Source organism: Hemicordylus capensis, chromosome 4 (assembly GCF_027244095.1).
Source record: "Hemicordylus capensis ecotype Gifberg chromosome 4, rHemCap1.1.pri, whole genome shotgun sequence".
NCBI classification, from domain to species: Eukaryota; Metazoa; Chordata; class Lepidosauria; order Squamata; family Cordylidae; genus Hemicordylus; species Hemicordylus capensis.
Genome location: NC_069660.1, coordinates 127,723,656 through 127,735,143, shown reverse-complemented (window position 1 = coordinate 127,735,143; position 11,488 = coordinate 127,723,656). Strand labels below are relative to the sequence as shown.

The 11,488-nt window shown below is 41.7% G+C and overlaps 1 long non-coding RNA gene across 1 annotated transcript in view; it reads left to right on the top strand.

The window, feature by feature from the left end:
- The first annotated feature begins 10,719 nt into the window (after positions 1–10,719).
- The window catches only part of LOC128322087 (uncharacterized), a 51,380-nt gene continuing 50,611 nt past the window's right edge, over positions 10,720–11,488 (top strand). Inside the window, exon 1 of the long non-coding RNA XR_008305514.1 lies at positions 10,720–10,887. This is a non-coding gene — a long non-coding RNA (uncharacterized LOC128322087). The remainder of the gene's footprint in view (positions 10,888–11,488) is intronic.

Here is an 11,488-nt window from a genome sequence, read left to right as displayed (position 1 = left end):
TATTGTTGATGGGAGAGGCACTCTTTGTCTGGCTCCTCTGGTGAGACCTGTCCAGTATGGTTGGACCTCTGGCATAGCTCTCACCTTCATCAGAGCACACAGGCCCCACAACCACATCAAGGTAGTGCCTCACTGGGGGGAATTATTATTATTATTATTATTATTATTATTATTATTATTATTATTATTAATTTACACAGTCAGACAGGTGTTATTGACAGGTTTGTTTTATCCAGACATCGAGTCCTTCCCAAGGACCTGGGATGCCAGAATTTTATTGTCAATGCTGTTGCTGTTGTTATAGATATCGTCGCAGAATATAGGCTGTTCCCAGTAAAGCTGCTTTTTGTAATCGGCTGATGGTGACTTCTGTGGCTCCTATGGTGTTGAGGTGCTCTTCAAGGTCTTTTGGAACTGCACCCAGGGCGCCAATTACCACTGGGATTATTTTGGTCTTTTTCTGCCACAGCCTTTCAATTTCAATTTGTAGATCTTTGTATTTGGTGGTTTTTTCTATTTCTTTTTCTTCTATTCTGCTATCCCCTGGTATTGCTATGTTGACTTGTTTTTCTTTCTTCTCGACTACAGTGATATCTGGTGTATTGTGTGGCAGATGTTTGTCTGTTTGTAGTCGGAAGTCCCATAATATTTTTACATCTTCATTTTCTTCAACTTTTTCAATATTATTATTATTTATTGTTTATACAGTCAGACAGGTGTTATTGACTGGTTTGTTTTATCCAGACATCGAGTCCTTCCCAAGGACCTGGGATGGCTGAATTTTATTGTCAATTGTTATAGATATCATCGCAGAATATAGGCTGTTCCTATTATTATTATTATTATTATTATTATTATTATTATTATTAACATTTTATATCCCGCTCTTCCTCCAAGGAGCCCAAAGCGGTGTACTACATATTTAAGTTTCTCCTCACAACAACCCTATGAAGTATGTTAGGCTGAGAGAGAAGTGACTCGCCCAGAGTCACCCAGCAAGTTTAATGGCTGAATGGGGATTTGAACTCGGGTCTCCCCAGTCCTAGTCCAGCACTCTAACCACTCTACCACACTGTCCTCAAATGCTGAGAATATCATGGGGACCGGGGGACAAGGAGAGAACAAATCCTGGGAGTTCTCCACACAGCAGGCTTTACCGTGAGTTTCCTGAGAAGTTTTCCTGCAAACTCCAAGTTATCCCAAGAACCCAATGTGCAAAATAGATTTTTTTTTTACCCTGGATATAAATCGGGCTGCACTCTAACGTGCAATGAAAAACCAGAATTGTGTGTAAAGTGCTCCCCGATAGCTCACAGGGACTTTGGAGTAAATCTGCCCAATATGTGAATGCAACCCCATCCATTTTGGAGGAGATGTAAGTTAAAGGGCATTAAAAGCCCTGTGTGAAAAACTTCCAGTGCATCTCAACCAATAAGAACATTAGTCACTCTTCTGAAGTCAGGGGCGTAACTCGGGTGGGGCAGGCAGGACACGTGACCCAGGCGCCACTTGAAGGGGGGCGCAATTTTTAAAAAATGAACATTTTTTTTAAAAATGGCTGCCAAAAACAAAATAGCCACTGCGCATGCTCAAATGGCCTGTGTGAGGCCATGGGCCATGCCAGGCCTTGCAGAGGCCATTTGAGCATGTGCGGTTGCCATTTTATTTTTGGTGGCCATTTTAAAAAAACATTATTTTTAAAAATGGCCACCAAACATGCTCCAATGGTCCCTGTGAGGCCCTAGGCCCTAGGCCTTGTTACGCTTTGCAGAGGCCATTTGAGCATGCATGGCAGCCTCCAAAATGGCCACCACGCTGATCTTTGTAGGCCCAAACAGGCCCAAATATCAGCCCAGGTCAGGCTGCAGCAGTGAATTAAGAGGCTGGCGGGGGGATGGGGGTCATTTGCAGCCCCCCACCCTGGCCTTTAGGAAGCCCCCGAAGGGGCTACAGGTAATTTTTTTAAATTTAATATAAGTCACTGTACTTATATTCAGTTTGGTACTATGTACAGAGGGCTTGTGAATACTGAGCTGAAGCTTATGAGCTAGGATTGCATTCATTTGCTCTTACTTTGCTTCTTGTGTTAAGTGAGTTAAATGTGATGTCTTAATAATATGGCTATTAATGATGAGTTTGTCTTTGAATCAGTGTGAAATCCTTAGTATTAAGGCTCACTGGGAGTTTCTGGATCTCTTTCTCTCATTTTAACTGTCTTTCTGAAATACTAGAATATATTCCAAGCAGTGACACAGTTTACTCTGCATATCCTTTAATTATTTTCAGAGTAGCTGGAAAAGGCAAATTCTCTATCTATTTTTAAAACTTATGTAATAGTGATGCTACAATGCATAATAGAGAATTAGACAGGCACTTATGCTTAGTTTTCCAAGTTCACCTCCACATAGTATTGGGGTATTTCATGAGCCCCAGCATACTGAAATTTGTAGTTTTCCAGCATTTTTTTGTCTGGCTATGTCCACTGCTAAATAGTTTTTGAAATATTAAAAGATTAACTAGCTTGATTTGTATTTTTGAGCTGATATTATGGTAAAGTTATCTGAAAGATGGGTGTCAGATGTTTGGCCAGGGGGCGCAATTTCAGTGCTTGCCCTAGGCTCTATTTTCCCTAGATACACCTCTGTCTGTAGTTTTAAAGCTTGGTAAGCCTTTGCTCAAAGGCTCTTGTACATGTGCATATGTATGTCCCAAACATAAGCACCCCCTCCTTCCTCTCTTTCACCCAACCATGCAAATTGTACTTGTGTGCTTGGCTTAGAATATGACATATTTTGCGTTCGTCAAGCATGGAGGTGAGGCATGTGTTAATTTCATTCTTATCCAAGCATCAGAACAAGGATTATTTTTTAAAGAAATGTATGAGTGGAGGGAGTGAAACTCCTGATTAAAAATTCTAGTGTAATCCAAATAAAATAGGGAAGCTTAGTTTAAAATAATTCATAGCCCTCAAAGGCTGGGAAATCATGGTAAAAACAATGAGAGAGCAAATCCAGTGCATCTCCATTGGTAAAAGCACCAATCACTCTTTTGTAGTTCTTTGGGATTGCTTCACATAGAGAAGACACTGGAAGTGCATGTATTGCACATTTCCTGTTCCTATATGGTTTTCACATCTTCCCTGCACAAATGTTCCATATGAGCAACATCTGTGTTTTCAAGGTAGGGGACACATCAATATATCAGGCATGATGGAGATTCTGAGGAACAAAAAACCACTTGCATTTCCAGCATGGTTATGTCCAAGATGTACACACAAACACAGCTTCAGGTCAACACTGTCACATTCCATGATTAGAGAGTTTCTGATGCAGCCAGGCTTCTCTGAATAATTATACAGGTAGCAAATAGTGTTTGTATGGTTTGGCTGACGAACAATAAACCCCATAACTCTCAACCCCATAACTCTTCTTCAATGAGAACCAGGCAGTAGATGAAAAATACAAGAAATCCCATGGGATGACATCCCATGGGATTTCTTGTATTTTTCATCTACTGCCTGGTTCTCATTGAAGAAGAGAACCAATTTGGGCTGCAAGAGGAAACTTGTATGATTAAATGCTCCTCCATATCATATAGTTCCGAGCACAAGTTTGTTTTTAATTAAATTGCTTGAGTACCACTTGCAGCTTGAAATGGTACAATCCAAACACAGGTGTACTATCTTAGTAGGTACTAGGCCTGAGTCAGCCTAGTCTCTCCATGGTTATTATTTGGTGCATCAGGATACAATAGTATATTTTCCACTGTTACATAGATGGAGCACATCAAGATGCTGAAGATACCTGGCACTGGCATCAGAGTACCAAAGTGGCATATTAGCCAGGCTGCTTAAAGAAGAGGGTGGCAGAGATGACGAAATATTAAATCAGATCTTGCATCTTTGACTGTAATCTTAAGCAAATTAAATAATGGCCTTGAATTTGCTGTTGGTTAAAATCCCTTTAAATAGTCAAGCAAAATGAAAAAGGACATTTCAGACCTGGGGTGGTAAGTAGTGTCGAGGACAGAAGCTGCTTCTTTTAAAAAAGATAGAGCTCTTAGAGAACCTGTATGCATGTGTTTTTGTTTGTGTGAAACTTGTAGCCACCAAGTCAGAGGCAGCACCCGGGGGCGGGGGGGGGTACTGAGGGGGGGCACAGAAGAGGCAAAATGCATTTATGAGTGGGCAAGCTGTGTCACACATTTCAGATTTCTGAAACAGAAATGGGGTGGGGCAAGCTACTGGTTTTTTGGGGGGCGGGAGAATTGTTCTCCCTGCCCCCTGGAGTCACCCTTGCACCCAGTAAAAATCTGAATGAGGTCAGTATATTGAAAAATATCATAAAGTGATCTGAGCATTGGTATGTGGGATATATAGCTAATAGCAACAAATCGGAATTCTCATGGAGTGGGGAAACCTGAAGATAATTGTAGACAAGTCTCAGGATCAACATCCAGTTTATAGTGTCAGTAGAAGCAATACCTTGGCTTTTCTTGGTTAGGCATAACCTGACATTGACTTATTATTTTTGATATGGGAGATAGAAAAGACCAGCGAAATGATGAAATCTTATCTAGCATGCAATGCTTGACAAAAATGAATTTTAAATGCAAATTAATGATGTGGTTGTAGGAGAATAAGCTCATGTGAGATAGGCAATAAGAATTTTCTCTTTATTTGATTTAAAGCAATGTGTTAAGAAAATATCTCTGTGCATTTCAAAGAGAGAATGTGAGTTGATCATAGTTGGCTTCATCTCCTAAAATACACTATATCTGTCTCTTAGTGCTCCTAAACTGCTCCTTCTCTCCACTGCTGCCATCATAGCAATTTTGGCCATACCTTATTCAAGCTATTTAATCCATCTTCTGCAGTTCATTTTCCTTTCATTAATAAAACAATGACCTCTGCAAATAAAAATCAAATCAGTGTGAAAGTCTCATTTGATCAGGGTTACTGTTAATGGTTACTTTGAAAATGAGTTCTTATTTCAAGTGCCTGATTAATGGATCTAAGAATTAATCAATTACAGATTCCTGATTACTTTTGCTAGAGAGTTAATAGACCATTGATTACCTAGGGTTGGGTGTCTGTGTACACATGCATAAGAACAGTACATTGACACATCCATCCATGTACTGCAATATGCGAACAAAAAGCAGGGAGGCACATAGGCTTGCTTCAATTCTTGAGTCACTGTAATGTGTTGCCACCTTGCCATCTCACAGGGCTACTCACTCTGGGTAATTCACCAAGCGCTGTCCCATTCTTGACTCTCTCCTCAAACTTGTTTTTTAAACATTTAAGGATGCAAGCTTTAATCATCACCATGTTACTTGATTAAATGCCAGAAATGAATTTAAATTGGCAAGGGCAGATTTTAATTGGTGAGGGTGTGAGCTGGGTGCTCACTTGCTTATTTTTGTGACTATTTGGTCTGGCATGTTTGTTGTCATGCGGGGGGTGGGGGGGATTAAATTGTGGACCTTCCTTCTAATATTAAGAATAAATCTTTATTAAGCTCCCTTCGATAACCTCTACGAACAATTTTTAGCTTCTAAACCAAAGTCTGATTTTAACGTTCAATGCCCTTTGCAGCCTAGGACTGGGGGTGCCTTCAGGACCACTTGCACACACATGAGCATGTCTAGGAATTAGGATTGTTTATTTATTTATTTTAAAATGTATATACCCCACCCCTCCAGTTCACTACTGCTTGAGATGGCTCACAACATTAATAAAACAGAATAACAGATACAATATAAAGATTAATAAAATTAAACAGATTAGAAGACCAAGTTAAAATCACAGTTTTTAAGAAGTTCAAGTTAATATTATGAATTAAAAATTAAGACTTCAAAATCTAAATTTAAAAAAACCCTACCAGATATAAGCAACAGATACATATTTAAAAGCCTCTTTAAAAAGTTGGGTCTTTAATTAAAAAAAAAAAATACTGAGGGAGGGAGCATGGTGAAGCACTTCTGGGAGGATGTTCCAAAGCTGAGGGACCACAACTGAGAAGGCCCTGTCTCTAATCCACGCCATCCAGATCTCTGTTACTGGCAGGGCCATGAGCAGGGCCTGAGATGCCGAACGGAGAGCCCTGGAAGATGTGTATGGGTGAATATGGTCCAGCAGGTACCCTGACCCCAAGCTCCATGTATAGGGCTTTAAAGATCAAGACCAGCACCTTGAATCTAGCCCAGAAGTGGACCGGGAGCTAGTGAAGCTGCCACAGGATGGGTGTAAACCTCATGAAACCACTTGCACCAACGAGCATCCTTGCAGCAGCTCTTTGGACCAGCTGAAGCTTCAAAACCATTTTCAAGGGCAACTCCACATAGAGTGTGTTGCAGTAGTCCAATCTGGATGTCACCAAAGCATGAGTGACTGAGGTCAGGTCCGACTTCTCCAAGCAGCTGGTGTACCAGCCATGGCAGGTAAAAGGCTCCTCTGCACACCACCACCACCACCTATGCCTCCAAGGGCACCGTTGTGTCCAGAAGCTGCAGGCTTGGCTTTTCTGGGGAAGTGTGACCCTCTCCAAGACTCGATTTACCTCACTACTCAGATGATCAGTTTTACTAGCCCAGAGCTCTTCCATTTATCTGGATTAAGTTTCTGCTTGTTGACCCCCATCCAGCCCAGAACAGCCCCCAAGCCCTAGTTCAGAGCATCCACTGCCTCCCTGGTGCCTGCTGACTTAAATGATAGGTAGAGCTAGGTGTTGTCTGTATATTGGTGGCCCTGCAGCACACACCCACAGATGACCTTTCCCCGAAGGTTTCCTGTACATGTTAAACAACATAGGGGACAGAATGGATCCTTGCAGCACCCCAAAGGCCAAGGTATGGAGCAGGTGTTCCCCAGCACCATCTTCTGAATACGCTCCTCCAGGTAGGAGCGGAGCCACTGTATAACTGTGTCCTCAAGTTCCAACCCAGAGAGACAACCCAGAAGGGTAACATGGTCAACTGTATCAAAAGCCACGGTGAGGTCTAGGAGACCTCTCAATTTGTGCACTCTGGCCTGCCATTCAAGCTTGGAGATGACCACAGACAGGGTTTTCCCAGTGTTATTCCCATAGCTGGGGAATATTGTCCCTTGGAAGAGTCAGATCTCCTCTCTAGCTGTTTTCAGAAAAGTGGTCAAAGCCTTACTTTTCCAGGAAGCCTTTAGCTGAATAGTCTTAAACCACTGTGGTTCTAGTTTTCCCTGGTTTTGTTTTACGTATGTGTTGGTTTTAATGAGCATTTTTAGTGCTGTCTTAATTGCATTTAACTTTGTTTTTAGGAGTGTTACTTTATTGTTGGCCATCTTGTAAGGCATTGTGATTAAAAGGCAAGATAACAGAGCTATTAAATCCATGATAAGTTAATAGCGATGGTAGCTACTTCGAACCTCTACATACAAAGAGGCTATGGACAAACAACATGAGTGAGCCATCGTTTTCATGTTCTGCTGATGAGTGACCAGATACGTTTATCTTGCTGTCCTTAGGAACAGAAAAGGAAAGTTTGTGCCATTGAGTCAGTGTCGACTCCTGGCAACCACAGAGCCATGTGGTTTTCTTGGAGGGGTTTACTTTTGCCTCCTCCCATGCACTATGAGATGATGCCTTTGAGCATCTTCCTATATCACTGCTACCCAATATAGGTGCTTTCCATTAGTCTGGGAAACATACCAGAGGGGATTCAAACTGACAGCCTCTTGCTCCCTAGGCAAGTTGCTTCCCCGCTGCACCATGGCTGTACTAAATGAACCTTGGAGAAGATCCTGCAAGACAGAGCTTTTATTCTTGTGTTCAAGATCTCAAATTAGGTATCTCTGTTGAAGTTTTTGATCAATTGGTTTTAAAGGCAAATTACTAAGAATTGTAATAATTAATAAAAATGTTAATATAATATTTTAATACCCGTCTATCTTTAGAACTTCCACTGCTAGTGCATAAGTTAACCACCCAGAGATGAAAGTTTGGGGAGGTGTACAAATTTGATAAATAAACAAAATAAAAAATAAGGAGCATTTGTCATTATATGATTATAGATTTTGACAGCTTATTTTTCAACAATGTATTCAAATCTGCATCTGGTGTTAACTGCAGAAATTCCATTGGTCTAATTCTGAAGTTGTATTCACCATGTGTCACTTCCAGACATGAGCGTGTGCACAGAAATTGCCAGGGTGTAACCATTTTCAATGGGCATTAGCAAGCAGAACAAGTTGTGAGCTCTCTTCCTCCCCACAAAAAAAAGGAATGAATGAAAAGATAAACCAGGCTGCTAAATGTAAAATAAAATAAAATAAAATAAAATAAAATAAAATACATTGATTGGCAGCAGCAATGAGCTAGCTTCCTAAAGCTTGAGAAAAACACAAGATAGGAATATACACACTTTGAAGCTATTCTTACGATAACTGAAAAGCGGGCTAAGGGAGCTTAGCCCTCTTCCCAGGGTTCATGGGAACCACCGGGCTCACAGGCGAGCTTGGTGCTCCCAAGGTGGCTAGGCCGCCTAATTACCCCTCCCCTTAGACAAGGTTAATGGAGCAAGCACTCCTTTAACCTCATCTTTTTGCTCGTGTGTTGCCGTGGCGCATGGCAACACACAAGTAGAACCCCGACCGGGAGGCTGCAAACAGCCTCCCAGGCTCCGGAGTTTCTCCAGGATGCCCCGCAGCCCCCAATCCCTGCAGCCCCTGCTGGCTCCGTGACGGAACCAGCAGTTGTGTGGGCAACTGATCTGGCCGCCCAGGGCTGCCCCTTGATCGTCTGCAGGGAAAGCAGGCTAAGTCCACTCTCCCTACAGAACCCCCTCCGATGCTTCACACCATTTGTGTGAAGCGCCTCTTGGTCTGATGACAGCAACTTCATCATCATTCAACATGGTTGCCAAATAGCCCCACCACACTATTTACATATCTCAGCTGTCTGGAATGCTTTTGAGCTAATCAAGTTACGTTAAAGTTTTGTAGGGGATGAGTGTATTAATGAGCGTAGTACAGCTTTGAAACCCGCCCCTGCTAAATTGGCGAAGAGGCATCTTTTAATGTGGTGATTTTCTTTATTTAGCAAGGGCAGAGTGTCCCTATCCCCCAGCACAGTACCCCCAGCACAGTATCTCCAGTGACTCTTGCTAGTGTATATCTTATGTTTCTTTTTAGATTGTGAGTACTTTAGGGACAGGGATCCATCTTATTTATTTATTTATTATTTCTCTGTGTAAACTGCCCTGAGCCATTTTTGGTTAATAACCAGCACCTTATATTTTGCCCGGAAACGTATCAGCAGCCAGTGTAGTTCCTTCAACACAGAAGTAACATGGTCTCTCCTAGATGACCCAGAGACCAACCTGGCTGCCACATTCTGGACCAACTGCAGTTTCCAGACTATGTACAAAGGCAGCCTGACACAGAGCGCATTGCAGTAATCTAGCCTAGAGGTTACCAGCATATGTAACACCGTTTTGAGTTTGTTCATCTCAAGAAAAGGGCACAGCTGGCGTATCAGCCGAAGCCAATAAAAAGCTTTGAAATGATGTCCATCTAAAAAGTTCATCCAAGACTGAAGTGGTTCTTAAAAAGTTGGTGCAGTATAGAAACTGGAAGAGTGCCATTTTGCTGTATTCAATATAATTTTACAGTAGATATGGGAAATGTAGAAGTTGTATAAGAAGGGACAGAAGGGGCCCCATGAAAATGACTGCAGATGGCTTGTCCATAGAGTGGAGTCAGTTGCTAGGATGTTGAAGTCTCTGCTGTTGAGTAATGTGTAATCTCCATGTGTTGATGTTCACATGGAGATTACACATTACTCCTTACATGTCCTTACTGTTCTTCTACAGCAAATATAATTTGTGGGAGGCATATATGGCAGGGGGCCCAGGGGCCCACTTTCACTTCTTGTCCCAGGGCTCTTTCTAACCTAGCTACCTCCCTGCCCTCCCCTTTCTCATATACCCTGACCAATGGTAAACTTCTGAAAAGTGCCAAAAATCACACGTACCCCTCCTCAGATGCATGTGGCCCTAATATTCAGCAGCAAGGGTAATAAAGTCAGTATATGCTCAGAGTAACTCTCTTTAAGCTGAAACATACAATCAGCAGAACCATGTCTACATGGGCTGGGCTGGGCCATCTCAGACGTCAAGTATGCAGTTGACTATCTGAAATTGTTTAGATAGCACTCTCCCTCTCACCTTCCCTACCCATACAAACAAAACAAGCCAGGAGAATGGCTCTAGGTTAGTTTTCTTCCTAACATGCTGGTTTTGTATGGAGGTTAAAAACAGGATCTTCTTTCAGCCTGACCGGGGGCAGGGGGTAGACATTGAACATTGGATCCCTTCACCTGCATTGTAATCACACATTGAACAACCTTGCTGATTATGTGGTTTGGTTCCTATTCCCACCAGCAGAGCCTGGGATATAAAACATCTCAGAATAAGCAGCCCTGTAATATTCAGCTTCTAAATCTTTCATGCTTGCCCCTGCATATAGCAGACTAGACTCATTTGTATCTCTGTGCTAATATTTTAATGAAACAAGATGTGCTGCTGCTTATCTTACCCTTGAAAATTTTTCGATGACTTCTTGTCCTCTCCCAGTTGTGCTATCAGGGAGTTGATAATAGAAACTCTTGTAGAGAGAGTAAGAACCATTTCTGTTTAAGGCGAGCAGTTGGAAGGGGGGTGGGTGGGCACTACCATGGTTATTTGGTTACAATTCTAAATAAGTGCTTTATAATATCTGAGGTACACTTCTGTTCGGGTCCAACAGACTCCACTAAATCAACCTCTTGCTCTATTCAATTAATGTTCCCCTCTGCAGCCTGCCTTTGAGAGGACTACAAGGAGGGAGATTTGGGTATAAAAACACAGAAGGTAAGATTAAAGAGCCTATAGAGATTACTGGAGCCTATTTTAATAACCCACTCTGATTGCTGCACATGAAATGTTGAAAGTAGGGGGTTTAATCTCAACACAGGTGCCTTTACAATTATAATCGGAGTGGAGCAGAAATATTGGCCAATGGAGTCCGTGCTCCTTGGGGTAGGGAAAGGACAGATCTGAATTAAGTCTCAAGACTTAGGGAAGGAAACTATATTTTAAAAAAAGAATAATAAACCTTAGTGGTTGTAAACTCTCAGATTCAGAGATAATTATTAAAGGGTGTGTGTGTGTACGTGTGATCAGCATTATATTCATAGGGACTAGATTATCCAACGTGTTTGCAGTGCAGAAATGTTTGCCAATTATTGTTTTGTAAGTTATATCTATGCAATATTTCCCATTTACTGTTGTATACTTGGAAAGATGCTCTCCTTTCCCTGCAATTTAGGATTGATTCATATAAACTGGTGCAATGTGAAAGAAAAAGTTCCATTCGTTTTAGACAGGCTATGGGCTGTGAAAACATACAGTATAGGGTGTTAACTGAGAATACCAGTCTTCAGACTGCCTTCTCCTTAATCTTCAGGCTAAA